The following is a 10,686-nucleotide window of genomic DNA, read 5'->3' as shown; positions in this document are numbered from 1 at the left end:
TTCCTTCACTCATCCATTCAACAAGTACTGAGAACCTGCTATGTGCTAAGAACTGTGCTAGGTGTTAGGAATATGGCACTGAATGAGATAGGAATATGGCACTGAATGAGATAGGGTTCTTGTGAGCTATCAAGAAAGGCAGTCATTAGACAAGAAATTGCAATTGTCAAGAGCACTCTAAACCTGGAATTGCAGGGGAATATGAAAGTGTGTCTCTGAGGAAGTAACTTCTGAGCTGAGACTTGAAGAACAAGCAGGAATTTGCTAGATGAAGGGCAAGGAAGAGTGCGCCAGGCAAAGGGAACAGCGTATGTAAAGGGTGATCTAGGAAGAAGCTTGAACACACGCAAGCAACTGGAAGAAAGCCAGTGAGCTGGAGATCAGGGGGCAGAGGAGGACGGAGAGAGAGAGGGAGGGAGAGGAAGAGGCAGTGGCCGCTGGCATCGTCCTTCAGGACATAACAAGGATTGGGCTCTCTCCTAAGATCAATGGGAAGCCATTGGCGAGCATGAGCAGGGGAGTGATGTGATCAGCTTTGGGTTATTAAAAGCTGTTCTGCTGGCTGTGCAGAGAACGGATTGGAGGAGGGCTGGAGTGGAAGTAGGGAGATGAATCAGGAAGCAGAGAAAAAAAGGGGAGCATGGCACATCCAGGGCAGTGGGGAGCCTACACCTGGACCCTATGTACCATTTCCGTCTCCTTTCAGAGCATCGAGAGCAAAACCCTGGTTCTGGCCAGGGAGGTGGCTAGGAAGCTCAAGCGAGCTGTTTCTTGCTAGTTTTAAGATATGACCACCAGAGAGCGCAAAACCCTAAAGAGACGCATGGAATCAGCCCTGGGTCCACCTCCTGGGACTCAAAGACAGCCCGAGAGGGTCCCGCCCCCTTGCCTAGTTAGATGGCTGGCTTTGAGGCTGACAGGAGCCAGCCTTCAGTTCCATAGTTGTTTTGTTAGAAGGCAGTGAGTAAACTGAACGAATCCTGCACTGGGACCCTGAAATGTGAGTTCTAGTCCTTTTCCCACAGTTCCCTGACTTGGGCAAGTTACTTCAACCTCTCTGAGCCCGCAATATCCACAAGAATGGAGCTAACGGTCCCTGCCACTATCTCCCCTTTTGCTCCTCCGTCTGGCTCAGGCCCCGGTCCCTCATTTCAGAGAGAGGCTGTGTAACGTAGGGGCTCAGAACCTGGTGTTTGAGTGACCTAGGTTAATCCCCATTCCAACCACAAACTACCTATGTAACATTGGTCAAGTGACTTCACCTCTCAGAGCCCTAGTTTCCATCTCTGTTAGATGGAAATCCTAACGGTTGCAAATTATGAGAATGTCCGTAGGTACTTGGCACAGTTGCTCGCACAAAATAATTGCTCAATATATGTCTATTACTCAGATGGAAATTTGACTCACACTCATTAAGTGCTTACTTAATGAATCTCGGAGCCTGGGACTCTGCTAGTAATTCCTTTTGTGGCTTTCAGCAAGATTCCTTCCTTTTTCTTTTTTGTGAGGAAGATCAGCCCTGAGCTAACATCCATGCTAATCCTCTTCTTTTTGCTGAGGAAGACCGGCTCTGAGCTAACGTCTATTGCCAATCCTCCTCCTTTTTTTCCCCCAAAGACCCAGTAGATAGTTGTATGTCATAGTTGCACATCCTTCTAGTTGCTGTTTGTGGGACGTGGCCTCAGCATGGCCGGAGAAGTGGTACGTCGGTGCGCGCCCAGGATCCGAACCCGGGCCGCCAGTAGCGGAGCGCGCGCACTTAACCACTAAGCCACAGGGCCAGCTCTCCTTCCTTTTTCTGAGCCTCAGTTTCTCCAACAGAAAACAGGGGGTTAGATTAATTGGCTACTCAGTAGGAGACATTCCCGCCCTCACATTCCAGGCTGCTTCTATCTTCCTTCCCCCTCCCTCTCTTCCCTCCCATCCTTTCTCTCTTCTATTTATGCATCATTTATTCATTCAGTCAACAATTATTTACTGAGTATCTACTATATTCCAGGTGCAGGAAACAAAACAGACCCACATCAAAACAGGAGTACATCCCTGAGAGCCAGTCCGTTGGAAGCATGTTTGTTCAAAACCTTCTTTGTCCTCTCTCCCAGCAATCAATCCTTGGAGGTTATTTTGTGTTTGGAACAGGAAACAATTGTGCCAAGAGTTTATTTCCGTGCATCTCTGTGTGGCTGTGTACACACACGCATTTATATATAACATTTGCAGCAGTGTTGTCATGGAAACCGGTTTTTGGTGTCTCTGGGCATGAGGGATGCCTGTGAGTGGAGGAGCTTTCATGGAATACCCCCTGCATGCACTTCTGTGTGGTGCGAAATCCTGCTGGGAGAGTTACCCCAAGAGCCTCTGTCGGCCCTTTTGATCATCGCTGCCTAGTTTTCTCATTGATCTTGTCGGATGTGAGTGGATTTGACTGAGGGAACTGAACGTCAAGCTCGGTGACAGGCAGGGCAAGATCCTCCGGGACATTTGCCAACGAGCAGCGTGGACAGGCCTGCTTGGGCTTTTTGTCTTTTTCAACCCGTGATTTGGGAATGTTTAAGGCTTTGGGGAAGAGTTGGATGAAAAGACAAAAGCAGCCAGGAATGTATTTTCAGAAACGACAGCTGCAGCAGCCACTTTTGAACTTGGTAGGCAGTGCCAGAGCGGGGAGGGGGCAGCATGCCAGCCCAAGGGAGGGAGGGGACTCTATTCACCCAGCAGCTTCTCTGGGCCTGGCCCCATCCTGGGTGCTTTGCATATGTTATCTCCTGTAATCCTCCAATCCACCCTGTAAGACAGACATTGTGGTTCTTAGCAGGCAGCTGGGATGGGAGAGGAAAAGTAGCCTAGCTTGGAAGTGGAAAAGCTGAGATTCAAACCCAGGCTGGGCCTGACTCCAGAGCTGGGGCTTTACCCACTACATCGTGCCACTGGACAACTTTCTGCAGCCAGGTTCCCCTCACTTCCAGGCCAGGAACTGGGGTGAGGGGCAGCCAGGAATGGCAGTGCAGAGATTCAAGTCCTCACAAACCCCAAGTTGCTACAGCAGATCCAGTTGTGGGCAGCTGTGAGATGACCCAATTGAATCTCCACAAATATTATATTCACCTCGAATACAGGAGCTGGCTCATGTTTGGGTTTCTTGAGGGCCTACTGTGTACCAGGCACTCTTTCACTTACCTGTTGTAAAGTCTTGTGAGAGCGATGCTATATTATCGTTACTCTATTGCAGATCAAGAGACTGAGGTGCAGAGAGGTTAGATGTCTTACCCAAGATCACACAGCTAATGAGCTAAGATTCAAACCCAAGCAACCTGGTTCCGGACTCTGAGTTCTTAACTCCTGTGCTTTTCTGGTCCATAAGCTAGAGTTCTATGTGTGTCCAGTTCTACAATTGACACACGTGGACTCTCCCCTCCCCAAAGAGCTCCAGCTGGATGAGAGGTAAGGAAGATCTGAAGGGAGGGGGAAGAGGATCCTCTGTTATTGCCGATTTCCTGTGTGTCCAGGACTGTGCTAGGTCTTTCCACCTCACAACTTTGCTGGAACGTTGGAACTACTATAATCCCCTTCATACAGATGAGAGGAATCAAGGCCCAGAAGGGTGAAGTGATATAACTAAGTTCTCAGAATGGAGATTCGAGCCAAGGCCTTTGTTTTCCCAAACCCAAGCCCTATGCTGCAGAAGTAGAACAGCACTGCCCTGGGCCCCTCTCCTCCCACATTTCTCAGTTACGGTGCCAAAAAGAGGTGCTCAGGTGTTCTCCTAAGAGCAAGGAAGGCCACTCCAGACACCCTTGTACAGCAGAGGACTCCAACTTGCCCAAACAGAGGATGATCCCTCAAATCTGCCAGGTAACTCAATCAACATCCATCCCTTAACTATTTATGGAGTGCCTCCTACGTGCCAGGCTCTATCTGGGTACTGGGCCTACAGCAATGAATGTGAAAGTCATGGTCCCCGCATCAGGAGCTTGCTTTCTAGCAGGAGTAGCCACAGCACAAGTACATACAAATGTGAGAAGTGTAGGGAGCTATGGGTGTAACAGACTACTGGGTCTAGGTTGATGACTAATATGGGTTTATTTAAGGGAGACCTTCCTGACACTTTGGCTGCTGAAGGCCAAGACTATCACTTAGTGCTTTTGGCCAAAGCTGAAAGCCAGCCATACTTTGGCCTGAAATGAAAGAGGTTTCTATTTTCTTCACGTTCAGAAAGCAGGTTGTGATACTTATCCCCAAGCCATTTCCAGCTGCATAGAAGAGATAAATAAGCTAATGTTTATTGAATACTTACTATGTGCCAAGTACTAGGCTACATAAACCCCTTATGAATACAGTGTTATGGAATCACAAGATAATAATGTCCCAGCATAAAAGTAGTAGAAGGCAGGGATTGATTAAATCTGTCTGGGGGAAAAGGGAGATCAAGGAAAGTTTGTCCCATAAGATGATACTTCAGCTAGGTTTTGAAGGATAAATAGGAGCTTGCTAGGCAATCCAGGAGCAGGAGACACTCCAGGTGGAAGGAACAGCATATGGAAAGATTTAGAGACATGAAAGTGCATGGCTGGGGCCGGCCCTGTGGTGTAGTGGTTAAGTTCGGTGCTTTCCACTTTGACAGCCAGGGTTCGTGGGTTCGGATCCTGGGCAAAGACCTACACCACCGGTCAGCCATGCTGTGGCGGTGACCCACATATAAAATAGAGGAAGATTGGCACAGATGTTAGCTCAGGGCTAATCTTCCTCAAGCAAAAAAAGAGGAAGATTGGCAACAGATGTTAGCCCAGGGCGAATCTTCCTCATCAAAAAAAAAAAAAAAAAAAAAGAAAGTGTGTGGCTGTTCAGGGTACATGTCAGTGGGGAAGTGATGGAAACTGAGGGTGCAGAGATTGGCAAGAGCCAGATATAACAGGGCCTTAGGTACCTGGCTGAGGACCCAGGACTCTATCCAATCCCCACTTACCCTGCATAAGGGTGAGAACCAAGCATCTTCTTCATCTTCTCTATTCAAGTGGAAGAAAAGGCGTGCAACAAGAGTGGGGGGAAAAAAGCATGATTGCCAAATTTGGGAAACTGAAAAATGTTCATCTGCAGAATTAATTCTAAATTGCTGCTATTTTGATTTGCATGCTGGTGGGAAAGGCAGAGCATAGCAACACGCCTCAGCCTCTTTCCAGGTGTCTGGAGTGCCAGCAGGCCAGGCCAAGCCAAGCTAGCAGTCTGGCTCCCATGGAGATCATCAGAGCCAGCCTGGTGCTTGGCACCAGCTGTGGGCATCTGGAAATCCAGCTTCCTCTTCTAGTCATTAGATACGGGGGAATTCAGAATGCAGGATTTTCCCAAGGAAGCAAAGTTGGCAGGATGATTAAATAGCATCAGGCTTGACAAGGGCCGGTGGAAGGCTAGGCCACCCAGGGTGGAAGAATGTGGTTTCCAGATTCAAGATGGGATATGTGGGTGATTGTGTGAAGTCCCTTGGTTTAGAAAGTGCTAGAGGCCTGCTAGGTGGGTAATTAGAGACCCTTCACTGGGTCAGGCCCAGTGGCAGTGCAGGCTGATCTCAGTAACAGGGCAGCTCAGTAGATCTGGTGTGTAGGGGGTTCTGCTAATAAGGCCTGGCATCAGCGAGGTCAAAGGCTGCCTTGCCCCCAAGCCCAGCAGCCACCTCCTGAACATGTTGGGTGATTTGCCAGACAAGGGAGGAAGGAAGCCACTGTTGTGGTTCACCTCCTATGTGCAGGCAGTATTAGTACTCAGAGCCCCATTTGGGTGTTATGAGGATTAAATGAGTTAATACATGTAAAAAGCTTTGCCCAATGCCTGGCACATAGTGAGTGCTCAGTAAATGTTTATCAGCCATACCTACTAATGGTTGGTTTACACCTGCTAGCTTATTTAATCCTCACAACAGCTCCAGGAAGTAGGAATTAATAGGTTTAAAAAAAAGTTTGTTTTTTACATTTGGAAACTAAGGCACAGGGGGGTTATATAACTTGTTCAAGGACACATAGCTAAAAGTGGCAGAGCTGGAAAGAACCTCTACAACTCAACAACAATAAAAAAACAAACAGGGGCTGGCCTGGCGGCATAGTGGTTAAGTTCGAGCACTCTGCTTCAGCGGCCTGGGGTTTGCCAGTTTGGAACCCCAGCACGGACCCATGTACTGCTCATCAAGCCATGCTGTGGCGGCATCCACATACAAAATAGAGGAAGATGGGCACAGATGTTAGCTCAGAGCTAATTTTCCTTAGCAAAAAGAGGAGGATTGACACTGGATGTTAGCTCAGAGCCAGTCTTCCTCAATAAACAAACAAACAAACAAACAAACAACCCAATTCAAAATTAATCAAAGGACTTGAATAGACATTTCTCTAAAGAGTGTATCAAATGGTCAATAGGCACATGAAAAGATGCTCAACATCACTACTCATTAGGGAAGTACAAATCAAAACCACAAAGCAATTCCACTTCACATCCATTAGGATGGCTATTATAAAAAAAAAAAAAGAAAGAAAATAACAAGTGTTGGTGAGGATGTGGAGAAACTGAAACTCTTGTGCATTGCTGGTGGGGATGTAAAATGGTGCAGCCACTGTGGAAAACAGTATGGCGATTCTGCAAAAAAGTTAAACAGAATTACCATATAATCCAGCAATTCCACTTCTTGGTATACACCTCAAAGGACTGAAAGCAAGACCCTGAACAGATATTTGTACACCTATGTTCACAGCAGCATTATTCACAACAGCCAAAAGGCAGAAACAACTCAAATGTCCACTGATATATGAAGGGATAAACAAAAGGTGGTATATCCATTCAATGGATTATTATTCAGCCTTGAAAAGGAATTACATTCTGATACATGCTACAAGATAGATGACCCTTAAAAGCATTATGATAGGGCCGGCCCCGTGGCTTAGCAGTTAAGTGCGCGTGCTCTGCTGCTGGTGGCCTGGGTTCGGATCCCAGGCGCGCACCGACGCACCGCTTCTCCAGCCATGCTGAGGCCACGTCCCACATACAGCAACTAGAAGGATGTGCAGCTATGACATACAACTATCTACTGGGGCTTTGGGGAAAAAAAAGGAGGAGGATTGACAATAGATGTTAGCTCAGAGCTGGTCTTCCTCAGCAAAAAGAGGAGGATGAGCACGGATGTTAGCTCAGGGCTGTTCTTCCTCACACACACACACACACACACAAAAGCATTATGATAAATGGAATAAGTGAGACACAAAAGCACAAGTATTGTATGATTCCATTTATATGAGGTACCTAGAGTAGTCAAATTCATAGAAACAAAGTAGAATGGTGGCTGCCAGGGGTCTGAGGGAGGGGAGAATGTGGAATTATTGTTTAATGGGTACAGAGTTTCAGTTAGGATGTTGAAAAAGTTCTGGAGATGCACCGGGTAACGACTGTACAACAATGTGAATGCCACTTAATGCCACTAAATTGTATACTTAAAAATGGTTCAAGTGGTGAATTTTATGATGTGTATATCTTACTACAATAAAAACAAATTGAACGAAAATAAAGTTGCAGAGTTGTGATCAGGACCCAGGTCTATTTGTCCCCAGGGTCCCCTGGGATGGTTGGTCCTCTGGATCCACTTTCCCCTTTCTAGGAAAATGCCCTCGGTTTTTGTTCAAAACTGACCAGCAGAGAAAAAAGCAGTGTCTTGATGATGATGGACACACCCTGATGGAACTAATTCTGTTTTCCAAACAAGGCATTTGCAAGTGATAATCAACTTGAAGGACAGGCTAGTTCTGCCCTAGTTGGGTCAGAGAATGGAATGCTGAGGGATCAGAACATGGTAACTGTGCTCCATCTTCTCCATTCTCCCTCCCACTCCCATGACCTATACACCCATAACATTCATAATTTTATGTTTCATCAGTCAACAAACATTCATTGAGCAATCCAATGTGTGTTTTTTCAACACCACCAAGTAATTCTCAGACACCAGCTGGGTGTCCTACAATTTAACTCAGTTCTGATACTATCTACTTGGAGACAGCCTCAGACCCCACAAATTGGAGGTTCCCATGATCCCCTCCTTGGGTTTGACTAATTTGCTAGAGTGGCTCATAGAACTCAGAGAAACATTTTACTGACTAGATCACTGGTTTACTATAAAAGGATATAACTCAGAAACAGCCAGATGGAAGAGAGGCACAGGGCAAGGGCTGGGGAAGGGGTGTGGAGTTTCCGTATCCTCTCCCAGCAGGCCATTCTCTCAGCACCTTCATGTATTCACCAACCTGGAAGCTCCCAGAAACCTGTCCTTTCGTTTTCTTCTGGGGGCTTCATACATACATTACATGGGGGCACCATAAATCATTGCCCATTGGGGACTGAACTCCATCTCCAGCCTTGCTCCCTTCCTGGAGGTCAGGGCTGGGACTGCAAGTTCCAACCTCTAATTACATGGTTGGTTCCTCCCCCTGGCAACTGGCCCCCCCCTCCTTAGGTAACCTAGGGGCTTTCCAAAAGTCACCTCATTAACATAAATGACACCTTTACTGCTCTCAGTCACTTGGAAAATTCCAAGTGTTTTAGGAGCTCTGAGCCAGGAACAGGACTAAGACCAAATATATATTTCTTATTATAAATCACAAGATCACAAGCACATAATACCTGTCAGGAACTATTCTAGGACCTGGAGTTACAGCAATGAACAAAACAGACAAAATCCCTACTCTTCTAGGGCTAACATTCTTTTTTTTTTTTTTTTTTTAATTTATTTATTTTTCCCCCAAAGCCCCAGTAGATAGTTGTATGTCATAGCTGCACATCCTTCTAGTTGCTGTATGTGGGACGCGGCCTCAGCATGGCCGGAGAAGCGGTGCGTTGGTGTGCGCCCGGGATCTGAACCCGGGCCACCAGCAGCAGAGCGCTCACTTAACCGCTAAGCCAGGGGCCTGGCCCTAGGGCTAACATTCTAATGGGGAGGGATAGACCACAAACTCATGAATATGTAGATATGTCACAGGTCAGATAGTGATAAGCGCAATGAAGGAAATTAAAGTAGGCTAGGGCATGCTGGGGGTGGGAGTGGGTTGCTAATTTATATGGCATGGTCAGATAAGGCCTCTCTGATAAGGTGGCATTTGAGCAGAGACACAAGGAAGTGAGGGAATGAGCAGTGCAGACATCCCAAGGACAGGAAACAGAAAGTGCAAAGGCCCAGAGGTAGGAATGTGCTTGGTATAAAGTAATATCAAAGAGGCCAGTGCACCAAAGAAAGAGAATAGTAGGGGAGAAGCTCAGAGAGGTAGAGGTGGGTATAGGAGATGGAGATCATGTAGGGCCTTGTAGGTCAATGAATAGATTTTGGCTTTTACTCCAACTGAGAAGGGAAGATGGTAGAGGGCTCTGAGCAGAGAAGTCTTAACTTCTTAACATAAGTAATTATGGGGATTACTTAACTTGTAGGTCCAGTTACCTATCTCTCTTCCCCATTAGATGTGGCATCATCGCCCTCTCTAGAGGCCCAGCATGGTGACTCGCACATAGTTTTCACTCAGTAAAGGCTTGTTAAACGAATTTTGAAGATTCGCTGTGACTCCCGAGGCATGCAGGGGACGAACAGCCAATGCCTGAAGTGGGAAAAGACCAGGGGGTGGCATCCTACTTCTTAATGAGAAGATGACATCAGATAGAGAGAAATACCTTGACCTCGCAGTGAAGAGAGGTTGTGAGTTTCAGCCCTGGTTCTGCTGCTCACTTGCTGTAGGACCTTGAGAAAGTCCCTTCTTATATCTGGGCTCTATCCCTAAAACCAGGACACTGGGTAAGGGAATCCCTAAGGCATCTTCAATCCTCACTAGACTCTATTATAATATTTTAAAAAAAATCATGGTAAAATACAGATAACACAAAATTGACCATCTTAACCATTCTATAACACTCTTTGCTCCTTCTTGCATCCTGGTGTAGCTGAACTATCTGCAGCCACAGTGGCTGGCAAGGGCTGTGCACCTCCAGGAGTAGCTGAGAAATGGAAGGCCGTTCCACACACTGGGCAAAAGGGTAGGACGACTTGGGCCCAGGACAAGTGAGAGCAGCAGCAAATTAGAGAAGCTGCAACTTTGTCCTGGAGGGAGTGGGGAAGGCATTAAGCTTTGTTGAGGTGCCTACTATGCCCTAGGCCCTGGTGATGCTCTCTACAGACAAGCTCCTTTAAGTCTTGCTTTAATCCTTTAGAGGTAGACCTCCCTTCTTCATTTTGCAAATGGCCCAGAGAAGTTAGGAATCTTGCTTAAGGTTGATCAGCTAGTCTGTAAGGTTAGAAGCCCGCTCTGTCTTAAAGTTTGCTACCTTTGAAAGGAACCACCACCCTCACATGCTACCCCCTACCTTTGGGCCCTGTGATGTTTGGAAGGGCCTGCTGGCACAGCTTCTTACTGAAGAGCATTCATGGCTAATTATGAACATGCTTGCAGTATAGGGAATGGTGCAAAATACTGTATTTCTTTACTTGTCCCATTGGGGCTTCTCTCTATCCACGTCTGCTTCAGATGGGTGCCCTGCAGTCTCTCCTTCCTCGGTCTTTCTTCCTCCTCTTTTTTTTTTTTTTAACCCTCTTGGCTTCCCATCTCTATGGTCTAGATCTTGGGCCACCAAGCTCCATGCCCAGCTCTACCTCGTCAGGCCTTGGTGGATGTTTGCATGTCTCGGAGT

Source organism: Diceros bicornis, chromosome 13, assembly GCF_020826845.1.
Source record: "Diceros bicornis minor isolate mBicDic1 chromosome 13, mDicBic1.mat.cur, whole genome shotgun sequence".
In the NCBI taxonomy this organism is placed as follows: Eukaryota; Metazoa; Chordata; class Mammalia; order Perissodactyla; family Rhinocerotidae; genus Diceros; species Diceros bicornis.
Note: the sequence above shows the minus strand (reverse complement) of the source record.